General features: G+C 43.9%; 1 long non-coding RNA gene across 1 annotated transcript; it reads right to left on the bottom strand.

Moving 5' to 3' along the window:
* Positions 1 to 479: 479 nt before the first annotated feature.
* On the bottom strand, positions 480 to 14242 carry LOC112549271. Its single transcript, XR_003092651.1, has 2 exons — positions 13443 to 14242; positions 480 to 645 (listed from the first exon to the last, which is right to left on the bottom strand). It is a non-coding gene; the product is annotated as an uncharacterized LOC112549271 (long non-coding RNA).
* Positions 14243 to 14318: the final 76 nt, after the last annotated feature.

The raw sequence follows: 14318 nt of genomic DNA, 5'->3' as shown, positions 1-14318 counted from the left end.
CACAGAAATCAGTTAAAAGCATAATAAATTATATTGAGGCAACCTGTTCAAATAAATCCCTACGGAGGAAATAGTAGAGCGAGAATGCACGGATATTTTGGGACCTGTTTGTGTTCAACTAGATCTCAGAGGAGGATGTAGAAGGGGGGCTAGCACGATCTTCCATTCCCTGTAACCTTGAAATGCTTCTAGGGGACCAGTATTTTTTTAAGGGCAGAAGGGGGGGAATATTTTCCAGCCCAGGAACAGCCTATAGCCCCGCATCTTTAATGTGTCCCTTGTACCCTCTGAGAAAAATAGCCCCCGTCCAATGCAGTAGAGTTGCATAGAGGCCTGTGCTTAAAGTTGCCCAATGTAACAAGTCAACTCACTCGGGGTTCCTGATTTCACAGGTTGGCATGACAACAAGAAAAAAGACTCTAGAAATGCAAGGTATTTGCTTAAGCAGAAATGACCAGACTGCATTTTTTGTGTGTTAATTTTTTTTTTATTGGGATGAAGCTGCTGTCCCTTTACTGATAATACTTATCTAATGATTAGGAAAAAAGCCAGTGGGATGGCAGGGCTGGTATCACTTGATGGCTGTTGTTGACCTTGCATCCTCTAACACCAGTGTCCGAGCTGTGCCACATCTGGATTCAGATCCTGCCAAGAGAAACAAGTAGCTGCCATCATTACCTCCACTGGTTTTGGCTATGCCCTGATTAGCCAAAGCATTTTTCTTAGCTCCCCTAATCTTCTTCCTGTTATTTGTTGACTAAGGCAGAATCTCTTTTTGCTTTTTGTCTAAGGCAACTCCCCCCTTCATAACACTGCTGTGAGGCTACAAAGGAAAAGCCAAGCCAACAGGAATGAATGCCTTAAGGAGTTTGACCTGGTAAAAGTTTCAAGTTTCTCAGAATGGCCAGTAAGACCATACCTTCTCCAGGACATTTACCAGCAACAAGTGTGCAAGCCAGAGTAAGCCCTAAGCCATATCCACACCAGCCCGCTTCTGAACTCAGGTTTGCCCTGAGAAACAAGCCCTGCCCTGGTTCCCACTCTGCCTGCATCTAAGCTTGCCTGTTGGGATGAGCAGACATCTTCCATTGGTCCTGAGCACACATCCCAGTGCTAATTCCAGGCTCTCCCACGTCGCAGCGAGAAGATACAAATGCTACGTATAAGCACACACTTGATTCTGCTCCCCTTCCTTACTTCTTTTTGTATGTTCATCTCCTTTTAGGCTAGGTACAGATCGTCAAATTAGCTCGAGGCTGAATGGATTCAGTCTTTGCAGGTTAGTGTAAACTGCAGAGATTAAACTGAGAAACAACTGGACAGACATTTATCCCTCATTCAGGCAATGCAGCCATATGCCTGCAGTGGCTTAGGCCAAAAGCTGGGGGGCGCTAGATCACACCTCTCTGGCCTGCAGCCAGAGAGAGAGTGTGTGTGTGTTTTTTCACTTCCTCTTCCTGCTGCCTCTGAGGTCTCTGGGATTTGCAGTCCAGAATCTCAGCTGCAGGAGGACTCTGCAGGGTTGCTCATCATTTCCTCTTCCCGCTCCCAGGTGCCTCTGGGATTTGTAGTCCACAGTCACAGGCAGCAGTAAGTTTGAGTGGGGGAAGGGGCATTTCACCCCCCTCCCTGGCCCCAGCCCCCAGCCACTATTTGCCTGGGGGGTAGTCCCCACTCCTTGCAGACTGGGCTTGCCCCACCTCACCCCATTGTCAGCCGGCCCTCGCTGCTCCAGCTAGGGAGCACAGGAGTGGGGCTAGCCCTGCTCTCTGGGGCAGACAGCACAGCCCAGCCTAGGCTGCGAAGTATGCTGGGATGCTGGGGGACTGTGATGTAACTTGAACTGGGAATGGGGTCTGGGACAGAAGTTTCATAAACCATTAGACCTAAATCAGTTAAGTCTGATACTACATACAGCCAGGTTTATCTTAAACCAGTTTCAGCCATTTTGAAACTGGTTTATGTTCACTGCGTTTCTGTTCTGTTACAGGTTTAAACTGATTTCTGATCACTTAAACCAGTTTATGTCCAACTTCTGTCCCTAGCCTTAAAACAAACATGATAAAACTTCTACCACTTCTGTAACCTAACTTTTTGCCCCTCCACCAATTATACCATCTTTACACACCATTTAACAAAATGCACCATGCCCAAATACTCTTTTTGAAAGAACTCTATAGTTATAGGGGATATGGGAACATATTAAAAATCATCACATTCACCATGTTTTAACCAGTTTAAGAATTCAATAAAAGATTTTTAAATTAAAAAAAAATAGTGATTATTACAATTGTAATAATCCAACAAAATCTTAATACAAATCCCCAGGCTCCCCAGGAGACTTTAATGTTGTAACAATAGAAAAGTTTCATTAACATTTTATGCTTTTTGATATGAAGCTGTCTGAAGACCAGACATACGCAGCACATCTTATGCTCAGTCTACATTACAAAGTTTTGCTAGGAAAACCCCTGGTGTGGATGCAGCTATGATGCTTTCTGTCCTGGGGGCAGGGGGGCTGGACTTGATGATCTTCCAAGGTCCCTTCCAGCCCTAATGTCTATGAAATCTATAACAAAAGAAAACGTCCTTTTTAAAAAATTTGCAATAGCATTTAGGGACAGGGCGTTAGCTGTGCTGACAGACAAACTGTTGGCATATGCCACATCTGCCCTAAAGGAATAAGCCAGCAAAACTACTGCGTCGCTGTAGTGCAGATAAGTCCCTGGTAGCAAAGCGAAGGGCCAGATTTCCACAAGCCACCTTCTCTTCGGGGGCACACTAGCCTGTTCTGTCATCCCCCACGCACCTCCCTGTGCAACCGTTAAGCTTTGCAAGGTCAACTGCATTAAGATGCTTTGCCACTTCCTTCACAACCCAGTGGGGGCTGGCCTGGCCCTGCGTTGATATTTCCTTCTTAATAACTGACTGTCTTTGCAGAATTTATTGTTCCTTGATAACCACGCTGCTGCTCTCTTATCCCATGAATGCAAAGCCCAGGTGCTCTTGGAAGATTGCTATGGCAACCCATTCTAGTTCCTCAAGAACCAGGCTATAATTTGAGGAGGAGATGGATTAAAAAAATAAATATAAAAAGGAGTGAAGAGACTGCCAGATAGTCATGTAATATAAATAATGGACAAAGCACGTGAAAAGCTAAATGAAAGGGGAATATACAAATAGTTGTGCCTGGCTTTTTCCACACAGAAATTGAAGGCCAGATTGAACTTTAGTTTAGTTCACAATTACGATGTTGCAAAAATGCCATCTCCGCCAAGCAGGATATAAATCCTTTTGTTTAATTCACTGCTACGTTAGTGAGTACTGCAGTCACAATCTGTGCTAAGGCTGCGACTCAATTTCCTGTCCCCACCAGGATGCATATTGTGCACCCTCACTTGATAACTGATATTGCTGGCTGCTTCATTATTCTCGTTCTCCTTATTGCAAAGGGTCCAGGCCTAAGGGAGCGGGATGAGCAGCGAATGCAAAGTGGCATTATTTTTCTTTCTATGAAAAGGTGGTTCAGGAGCTCAGCGAGACGGCGTGAGGACTACAACACACAAAGGGGCAAAATATGGGAATTTCTGGTAGAACTGCTTTGTGATGTAGAGGTGACAGATAACTAAGAAATGGGATAGTTCATAGAAGGGATAAGAATAAACCAGACACCTGCAATTTGGGGGCGTTAGCTTGCATTTAGCTCCGAACTGTAATTCACTTCCTCTCTGTAAAGGACCAGCTGCAATTCCATGCGCCTTGATCAACAGGTCCTAGACCAGCTACTGATGAAACTCTACCCTTCTTGTCATTAATTCATCAGTGCCATAATACAGGACCAATCATAGCCCTTCTCTTTGCAGGCAAAGGAAGTTGCTTGTGGTCATATTTCTAGCGGTGCGGAAAGGGGATTTGCTGCCTCCAACCCCCATTACCAAAGAGAACCCCTTCCCCACCCCTGCTCCAGAAACGCACAAATCCTGTATGGGCGATTCAGCGCAAGGCTCAATTTGCCCACACGTGAACCCACTTTCCCACTGCCTTGAATGGACCAAGATGGTTGTTTCCTAACTTATCTTTCCTAACAGCCTTCAAGCTTTCTATGACATGCTGTGCAGCCTGTGCCCCTGGACCTCTTGCCCACATTCTGCTTTTTAGACGATTGAGACAAAACCCGTGCTCCTTGCCTCACTTCACAGCTCCCCAGACCAGCTCCTTCATTACTTCGATGTTTTCTGGTGCATCCAAGGACACCATGCTGCTTACAAGCAGGCTATGATAATCATCCATGTCAGGATGACAGTTCCAAGTAATTAGCTGAGCCGGGTTTCCTACTCCTAATTGCTATTTTAACAGCAAATATATATGATTTACATGCATGTTACATTTTCAGACATTTTGGGTTAATTTATTGTAGCAGAAATCACAAAAAACTCTTATTATTAGGGTACTGCGTAGGGCAATGGTGAACTTTCCTGTTATGATTCATATTTTTTCTTCTCTCTTGAGATTTTTATATCTCCATGGAAAGACCCTCTGGCAAAGAGAAAATGAAGAATGGAATAAACAAAAATATATCAAGGGCGTTTTAATAGGAAAACTCAGCGACCTCTATAAAGGGGTCCTCCTAACATTTGCAGTGGAAGTAGCGATTCTGGATATTCTGCAAAAGATTTGAGAAGTTTGACACACATTATTTTCTGCTTTGGGAAAAATAAAAGCAAAACTTAGTTGGTTGCATAGCTTTATATGGTGGAAAGACGTCTATGGCAAGGGGTAATTTTTGTAAATGGAAAGTGTTGATTTTACTAGTTATGCAAAAGGTGTACTCATGGGAAAGGTGTCAGAAATAACTCCAACTCAAAAAATAGTTACCTTTATATAGCTTGTGAGAACAAGAAATTTTCAAAACCTAGGACTTGGATCACGCAAGAAGTATATCTATGCTAGTTAGAGGTGTGATTTTTTTGCAAAGTATAAACCGTTATATAGCAATATAAATATATCTTATGTCAACCTTGTTTCTTCCTTCCCATACGGGGATTGCTGTGCTGCTACAAAGTATACTACAGACGGTATTTTCATAATTGGTTAAACTCTTGGTAGACTATACCAACTATAATGAACTATTGGTGTAGTTAAAGCAGTTCCAAGCCTGACAAATTGATGCATTCAGACATGAACATAATTCATTCAGTCTCACTAGAACTGGCACGTAACCTCCATTAAGCTTGTTGATAAAAACACCCTTAGACAGATGGAGAGAGATGGCATCTTGCAAAGCTGTAGCTCCGAACATGAACCAGGCTACAAACTGCTCACTCCCTGCCTAAAGGAAAACTTTGTTCATATCCCTACTCGAGTTTTAACCCTACTTGAAGCAGCATTTTTAGTGTATAAATTTGCTAAGTGCATCTCTCTCAATAAGGAGTAACTTTTACACACACAATAAATGCTTGCCCACATTTACAGAATAATCCTATCCTTTGACTTCCAGTTTTCAAATAAATTAAAATCTACATATTTGTTGATTAGTTTGTAGCTTGAGGTAATTATCGGTCTTACAGTAAAAGAACTGCTTCACAGAGAACTTGTAAAAGCAAAGCATACCTCTCTCCATTACATCTCAGTGATTTAGTGGTTTAAAAAAAAAAAAAAAGATAAAAGTGAAGAATTAATTACCACTGGGACTTTCTTTTTTCTTAAAACAGTTGGGAGAAACTAACCCCAAATTTATGATGGAATAATCTTCAGCTCATATTTGCAAGGCACAGGAAAAACATTTTTTTTAAAGGGATCTTTCATAAAAAGTGACAGCTATAAAACACCATCAATATAAATACTCATTTTTTATTTCATAAGCTTGGTTGCAGACAATTGGCTGCTAGATCTTCCTAAAGGTGGAAAATTATTTTTCATATAGTAAAAACCTACTTGTAAGTCCCACAAATTAAGACAGATTTGTATATTCTTTGTCGCAAATGAGAATGAAAAGTGTTCAGTTGAATACACTCTTCAGTGAGAAATGAGATTTCTTAATTTGAAAAAGAGAATACATCTGGACTGAATTCATGCTACAAAATAAATTTGAGGCAAGTGCCACTTTGTACACAGAGATGTTAATTTGCTGAACTCCTTTAACTCAACAGAATAAATGGAGAGGAACTTTTCTTACCCGTTAGTTTAGTGCCAAGCTATGGAGCCCATTAGCAAAAGGAAAAATAAGAATCTAGCGATCACAAAGCGTTAGCTTGACGGTACTAAGAAAATGAAGAGTTGTTGTCCACGGATGAGGTACTTGGGCTCTCTCTATACTACACAATCTGCTGTCACATTAACTGTGGTAGCAGTGCTCATGTGGCCAGGTCCCCCGTGTAGTGGATTCAGCTCTGCAATAAGGAAGAGTATTTGTCCTACTGGCATTACGCCGGCTCCATCCACACCAGGAGTTTTGCCACACTTATAGAATAAAATAATTTTACACCTGGAAGTGAAGCCAGATCATCTAAGCCCATGAGGGAATTGTATCTAGAAGTGAAATCTCTAATCTTTGGTCTGTCAAATGAGGTTGGGCATTTGCCAGCAGAGGTGTAATGGGGCAGCTCCAGCACTCAGGGTGGTGCCAATAGTGGCGTGGCTACTTTATGTTCCCCACTCCCCTCCCACCTCACCAAAGGCAGTACTTGGGACTACGGCCAACCCCTTCTTCTGTTATGCTACTGTTTGCCAGTAGTGTCCAGACAGAGAACATCAGCATATTTCATATGCCAAGGCTCTTGTCAGACCTTACCCCATAAGCTGAACAAATGGTAAGTGGCTTAGAGTTGTTCAGCTTTGTGGAGCAGTTGCAAGGAAAGGTGAAAAAACAAGTCATGCCTGAGCAACTTAATTGCCTTCTATGATGAGATGACTGGCTCTGTGGATGCAGGGAGACTGGTGGATATGGTTTACCTTGACTTTAGCAAGGCTTTTGATACAGTCTCCCACCACATAATCCCAGGCAAGCTAAGGAAGTACGGGCTAGGTGGATGGACTGTGAGGTGGATAGAAAACTGGCTGGAACATTGGGCTCAGAGAGTAGTAATCAATGGCTCAATGTCTCGTTGGCAGCTGGTATCAGGTGGAGTGCCCCAGGGGCCAGTCCCATGGCCAGATTGGTTCAATGTCTTCATCAATGACCCAGAAGATGGTATAGAGCACACCCTCAGCAAGTTTGCAGATAACACCAAACTTTGGGGAGGAGTAGATACGCTGGAGGGTAGGGCTAGGATTCAAAGTAACCTAGACAAATTGGAGGATTGGGCCAAAAGCCATCTCATGAGGTTCAACAAGGACAAGTGCAAAGTCCTGCACTTAGGACAGATCAATCCCATGCACTGGGACAGGCTGGGGGCTGACTAGCTGGGCAGCAGCTCTGTAGAAAAGATCCTGGGGGTTACAGTGGACAATAAGCTGAATATGAACCAGAAGTGCATCCTTGTTGCCAAGAAGGCTAACGGCATCCTGGGCTGCATCAGTAGGAGTGTTGCCAGCAGGTCAAGGGAAGTGATTATTCAGCACCAGTGAGGCCACATCTGGAGTACTGTGTCCAGCTTTGGGCTCCCCACTATAAAAAGGCTGTGGTCAAATTGGAAAGAGTCCAGCAGAGGGCAACAAAAATGGTTTGAGGGCTGGACAACATGACTTATGACGAGAGGCTAAGAACTGGGCTTATTTAGTCTGGAGGAGACTTAATAGCAATCTTCAACTACCTGAAGCAGGGTTTAAGAGAGGATGGAGCCGGACCGTTCTCAGTGGTGGCAGATGACACAACAAGGAGCAATCAATGGTCTTGAGTTGCAGCAAGGGCAGTTTAGGTTGGATATTAGGAAGAATTTTCTCATTAGGAGGGCAGTAAAACACTTGAACAGGTTACCCAGAGAGGTGGCGGACTCTTCACCCTTGCAGGTTTTCAAGACCCGGCTAGACAAAACCTTGGCTGGAATGATCCAGTTGGGGATGATCCTGCTTTGAGAGCAGGGGGTTGGACTAGATGTGACCTCCTGAGGTCCCTTCCAGCCCTAATTTCCTGTGATTCTATGAAAAGCTGCTCCAACTGCCCCTCACCAACACAACTGTGACTTGTTGCTAGAGACTTGGTGAGCAGGGCAGGACTAGGAGCTCGGGGAAAGACCGACTCGCTGCTCCCACTGGGCAAAGCAAGTGCTGCAGGCCTGGAGCACCTGGCAGCTGCTGTGCTTGCTACTGCCGCTCAGACCAGCTCTGCTCCCCATGAGAGAACAAGCCAGTCTTGGGGGGAGGGGGGGGGTTTGGAGGGCACTCACGCTGGCTCTGCTCCCTGTGTGAGTAGTGATGGGGAGATGGTGCCCCCCCATCTGGACTGGCTCACTTTGCTCCCACCAGGAGCAGAGACAGTGTGGGTGGTGGTGGCAGGCACCATGGCTGCCAGGCGCTCCAGGACTGTGGTGTTTGCTCTGCTGGACATCTCTGGGGAGCAAAGCAGTGTGACCAGCCCCACTGTGCCGCAGCATCCCTGCTCACCCACTGCCTCCTGGGATGCTGAAGGACTTCAGGACTGTGTGGAAAAGATGTGGACAGTGGCCACAAGTTAATAGAACAGGAGCAAAATTAGGTGGATTAGAGAGAGAATCTTGCCCTGGAGTGGCATAACGTTAGCCAAATAAAAAGTGCTTTAAGCTACTTAAAAGGTGCTAAAGTGCAGCCAGTCCAGGGGTTAAGAGCTCCAGAAATTGCCTAAACTTACCATGTAACAAGGCCCTAAGCATGGGCGACTGGTGCCTCCCAAGTCTGGGGGCGGGCACCAGATGGCTGACGGGGTGGGAAAGGGGGTCCGCCAGCAGCCAATGGCCAAGCCAGCTGCAAAACTGGAAGTGCACTTCCGGTGGCACTTCTGGTTTTGCAGGTGGCGCTTCCAGGGGGTGCATGGCTGATTTCAGGGGGTGCACATGCACCCGCGTGCACCCCCTATGTGTCGCCAATGGTCAAGTCACCTTCATAAAGTAAGTGTTTCTGTTCTTTATAGACTTGGTAAGAGTGAGCATGGTTAGCCACCCACAAGTTTGAAGCAGTAACTAAAGGGACAAGAGCCATCACTGCTGATCGCCATGACACACTCCTTCCCAAATCTGTCAACTCCCAAGAACGAATCTCCACTTTTAATAAAAAGATTCAGATCTGAGTCTAGAAGAGAGGCGCAGCAGGGCAGCACTGGCTGCAGTGTTGCTGATGGCGGGTACAGCTATTTTTGTTCTTCCTCCACTAAGAGCAGTGACCCAAGGCTGCTGCCCAGGACCCTCTCGCTCAGGTATATCATTGCTCTACTCTCTCCCCACCATCACCACTCAACAGTCTTGGGGGAGAGTGCAGCCAAACAAAGAAACACCTAGAAAGCCACTCTAGCTAGATTGTTTCAGGGCAGTGGGCAGCCACAATACATGATTTTGCTAGAACTAAGAGCTTTTCTGTTTTAAAGTGGTTCCAGGGGGGGAAAAAAACCCCAAAGCCCAGGCAGAATTTTGTATGAATTTTCCACAATACCTAAAACTTACAGCAGTGATACTGCAGTTTGAGGTACTGGACTGTCATTAGCTAACTACCTCTCTCTAGGGTAGAACATGCTGGTAGTTTCAAGGGCCATTGTGTCATTCTTAGGTGGGCTAGAAGAAACACAGTCCCTCTCCAAAAAAGGCACAGCACTTAAAGGAGATAAAAGGTAAAAGACAAAGGAAGGCAATAAAGAAGACTCCTACTTGCATCGTAAGCAATGAAGAACTGAGGCACATGCAGATGTGTTGGCTTGTTCAGAGCCTGTGGCAAAGCCAGGAACGGGACCCAGACCTAGCACGCCTGAAGCACAAGACCGTCCTGGCCCTATCCCTCTTCTTACAGTTCCAAAGGACTGATTTCCATAAGAAGGAAATACAGGTGTTTCTCATATAAGACCACACAGCTGGATGATAGAGATGAGATGGATCTGACTGAGTATGGCTACTCATACCGCATGAAGTGTTTACAGCTTTGGAAAGGCTGTTAGAAGTGAATTTAATGCCAGTTGAAGAGGCCGGATTGATAGCGTTACAATCCAGAGTCTTCTATAAATCCATAGAGCAGAGAAAAAGCACCAGAAATTATTGACAGCGTTTTTGCTACCCTGTGAAACAAGTCCTTAAATGCAGGGGTTGGCTCTAGAGACAAGGCAAAATTCATATCCATGGCCAGTCAATTCATTCTCGGCCTCTCTTACAATCCTTAATGGATTTTGAGAACCTGGTTTTGGAAACTAAATAGTAAGAAACCTAGGTCTCGTATAGCAACTTGTTAACAAATAACAAAAGAGCTTTATGGCATCATTTCCCCCTTCCCTTGTGCAGATAGGGAAATTGGGGAACAAGGAAAGGAAGTAATTTGTCCAGAATCACTCAAACAGGACACTTGCATTAGTAGAAACCTTGTTTCACTCCGATAGACCAGCTAACTTTCCCATAGATCTCCGTATTTATTTCTGAACAACCTTCAGGGGAATAAGAAAGCTTGAAGCTCATCTACAATAAGGTAGGTTGTGCCTATTACTTAGCTTACATCCTGCAAGGAGTGTCCCTCCTTTACACCCCTTTTGAGGGCTGCCTCGAACATCAGTCAATGCAAGAAACCAAAGGATTAATACGGCAAAGAAAAACCTAGCACATCCTTTTTTCCCCCTCATTCACTGTGGAGCAAGTGAACACAAATACTATCCCATCAAGCTTTTCAATAACCTTGCTGTGCTGTCAGTAAATCTTCACTGCCTATGACATTTCACCCTGGAAGATTTGATAGCGACACTTTTGACTAGTTTTATGCCCATCTAGACTGCACAGTATTATAGCACAGGAGAAAGGCTTGCATCATGACAAACTTTCATGATTATGAGCAATATCTAGGCAATAGACTTTTCCTTTATGGATCTACTCTGGGAACTGTCAATGAAATCCTTCTAGTTCAAGCTAGGTAGTTTTGATCACCCTTTAAAGTGTCTTAAAAAGTCCAATTTCTTTGTCAAGGTTCTGAGAGAGGGGCAGGGTGGGGAGGGAGAGGAGGCAATTTCGCAAGAAATACAGTATTAGTCCAAAACCCATCAGTCATTATTATGAGACAAGCCGTGAGAATAGGATGGCTGAAGTCTATTAACTGCTTACAAGATTGATAACATGGTAAAATGTAAAGGGAACTGTACATTTCCAATCAGTTTGTCCATCTTTTAAACTTCTTGTAACACCACTGATTGTAGAAAGAGAAGCCTGATGTGAATGGGCAGAGGTTTCGTTTACAAGCTGTATTTTGCATTTATGATCCCATAACCAAAGAGAAAGATAACTATATATTTGCACGTTCAAGTGAGCGGCAGCACCTACGTAGTCAGCTCTGGAATTCCTCTTTTCATTAGTCAGGAAACGGCTGCATGAAATGTATGAGCATTCCTATACATGCCTAGGAAACCCAAAATATAATATTCCTTCAAATTAAAATAACCCCCCCACCCTCTCCAAAAAAACCTGCTGTTTTGTTAAGATGGGCTCTAAAAGGCTTACTGTCTTCCATAGTAAACCTATCCTAAACCCAGTTCTGAGACGAAGCCAACTTGGAATATGGTGGCACTTCCATAATTCAGAGTAGTTTAATTGAATTTCTCTCTGCTTTTCATGCAATCACAGCTAGGAGTATTTATTCTGCTCTTGGCATTTAACCACTAAAAGATGTGGACAAAGAGAGATATCAGAAAATTAATGAAGAAATGGAGAAAATGTCTGCTGAGAAAGGTTAAGAACCAAGGGCAAAATCTTGGCCCCACTGATGTCAGTCATGAAGCAGACAAACGAAACAAAAGGAGGTAGAAATAGGATGACTAAAAGGCAAGTTTAGATTACAAGTGAATCAGACTGGGCTCTATTAAGCTATAGAAGTTAACAATATTCTAGCATTAAAAACCAGACGGCACAAAGGAGTCCAGAAAAAGACAAGACTTTAACATCACGTTTAAATGACACGACAATTTTTTCTCTGCATCAAGAAGTGAGAATGCAGCACTCACTGGCCCCTGCTACACGTTACATATATTATGCAATAAACTGGTTAATGGCACGATAAATTTAGACTGGCCACATTTGCAAAGTAATTTTCACACGATAAAAATAACTATCCAGCTATAAAGAGAGCCAATCAGCTATAAATTAGTGCTTGAAAATGTCTAACAACTCTATAGCTGGTTTCTATCCAGCTTAGGTTTGAACCTGTAGCAGAGCCCATTATTGCTCGAGATACGAAAACCATTCTGTTTTACAAATACTAAGAGGACAGGTTTCGTGGTTAAGGCACTGGAGTACTGGTTTCATCTCATCTTTGCTACTGACTGCAACATCTCAGAATTCATTTTCCTATTGCTCCCTCCTACCCACCCAAATAAAACTGTGGGCATAACTATTAGGGCTGTGTGAAGCTTCAGTCCCCGATCCGATCTGGTAGAGATTTGGCTCGATTCAGTGGCCGAATCTCTGAATCCGAATAAGAGGACCCTTTAATATCTCCAAATTGATTCGGAGAAATTTGGACAGACACAGCCAATCGCCCAGCCGGGGAAGGGATGTGGGGGGGCCCCCTCGCACGCTCCCCGGCAGACCTGGAAATACTTCCGGTCCACTGCCGAGCACATGGAGGGCACCCCCCACGCTCCTGTGGGACGCTCCATGCGCCCCAGTATCGCAGTGTTCACAAGCTGCGCTGGTACCTGGAGGTAGGTAGAAAAAACATTTAAAGCTGCGTCTGAATCGCTGATTCTCCAAATCAGCACCGAATCTTCAGGCTCAGATTCAGCCAAATCGAATCTGGGACAGTGATCTGAATCAACAAATCAAATCACTGTGCCTGATTCGGGCCGAATCCGAATCGAATAGGGCCCGTTTCACACACCCCTAATAACTATGTTATCACTGCCCTGTTTCAGGAATATATCCTGAAATGGGTAAAGCACTTTAACCTTTGAAACGCATCACGTGACCTAAGAAACTCCTATGCTTCAAGTCTAAATTGCTAGCTGAAGATGTCCAAAAGATTTAAGCTGCCTGATTTATCAGATATGTTGACCAATACTAATTTAAAAGAGTCTTACACTGAGTTTAGTCTTAGAAGCCATGTCCATTTAGGGGAAAATTACAGAAGACAAAATACAGCCATTCCATTATAAAGAAATATCAGTCTGCTCTTAATCATTCAAAGCACAACAGTGATAATAAAATGGTCGTTTCCCTGCATAGAAAAATAACTTAAGCCTGCCTCTTAAATGCTTCTACGTGGTATCTCTTATATTTAGGTCTAACTTGATAACTTCACACATTCATAATTTGGCCATCACCAGCAGGACAATGGCCACCGTGCTCCCCCTGCTTTACCTGTGGCAGGTTGGTGCGGTCTTGTGTTGTGTCAGGGCTGACTCTAATTTTGCTAAAAGGTTAGACAATGGATCTGCATAGGATGCTTTGGATAGGAATGATCCTGCCTCAGGCACGGCGTGAAATGGATCCAGCCCTAGATCTCTTACGATTATTATTCACTTCTGGGAGGTAAAGGAGAGTAAAGTAACTTGAATTGCTAAAGAATTTAGTTATATTACAAGGTCTGGAAATATGAATTCTAAATTTAATTTTGTCCCCGATTCCTTGCCAGATTGCTGACAAGTCCACCTGACATCTCTGAAATGGGGGTTAATGGCATTTGCCTGCTTCATACTAGCCTTGTAAGGGATATTGGGAGAAACACGAAAAATAGCTGGTGATGGCATTATGCATAACACCAAGACTTGACACTGTTTGGCCCAAGGATTAAACCCATCAACTGGGATGAAAAATACCTACATGGCCTTGCCACTTAATCTACAGTAATAAATCGTGTTCTACGCTGCACACTGTATTTAATTGTAACATTGTCAATCAGTTTACTGCCTTCATTCCACTTTCTCACTCCTTTTCCTACAAGGGTAGTTACCTTTGCCCACCCCCCGTGTTATTTCCTTTTCACTCCCCATTCATAGCTCTGAACTTACTAAAATCTTTTCTTCTGTATTTTGTCCTTCCCTTTCCTCCCTTCACAATCTCCCTGTTTACATCATACTTCCAAAACTACACTTCTGCACACTCCTATCCCCTCCCCACACCCATTTATCTCCACCCGCTATGGCTTTATCCACCACTGATCCAGGAACCAAAAAACAACAAGCAGCAAATGTTTTTGCCTTCAATAAAAACCAAATAGCTGCAACAACATTCACT

Source organism: Alligator sinensis, unplaced genomic scaffold, assembly GCF_000455745.1.
Source record: "Alligator sinensis unplaced genomic scaffold, ASM45574v1 scaffold4_1, whole genome shotgun sequence".
Classification (NCBI taxonomy): Eukaryota; Metazoa; Chordata; order Crocodylia; family Alligatoridae; genus Alligator; species Alligator sinensis.
This window is presented reverse-complemented; position numbering and strand designations above follow the sequence as displayed.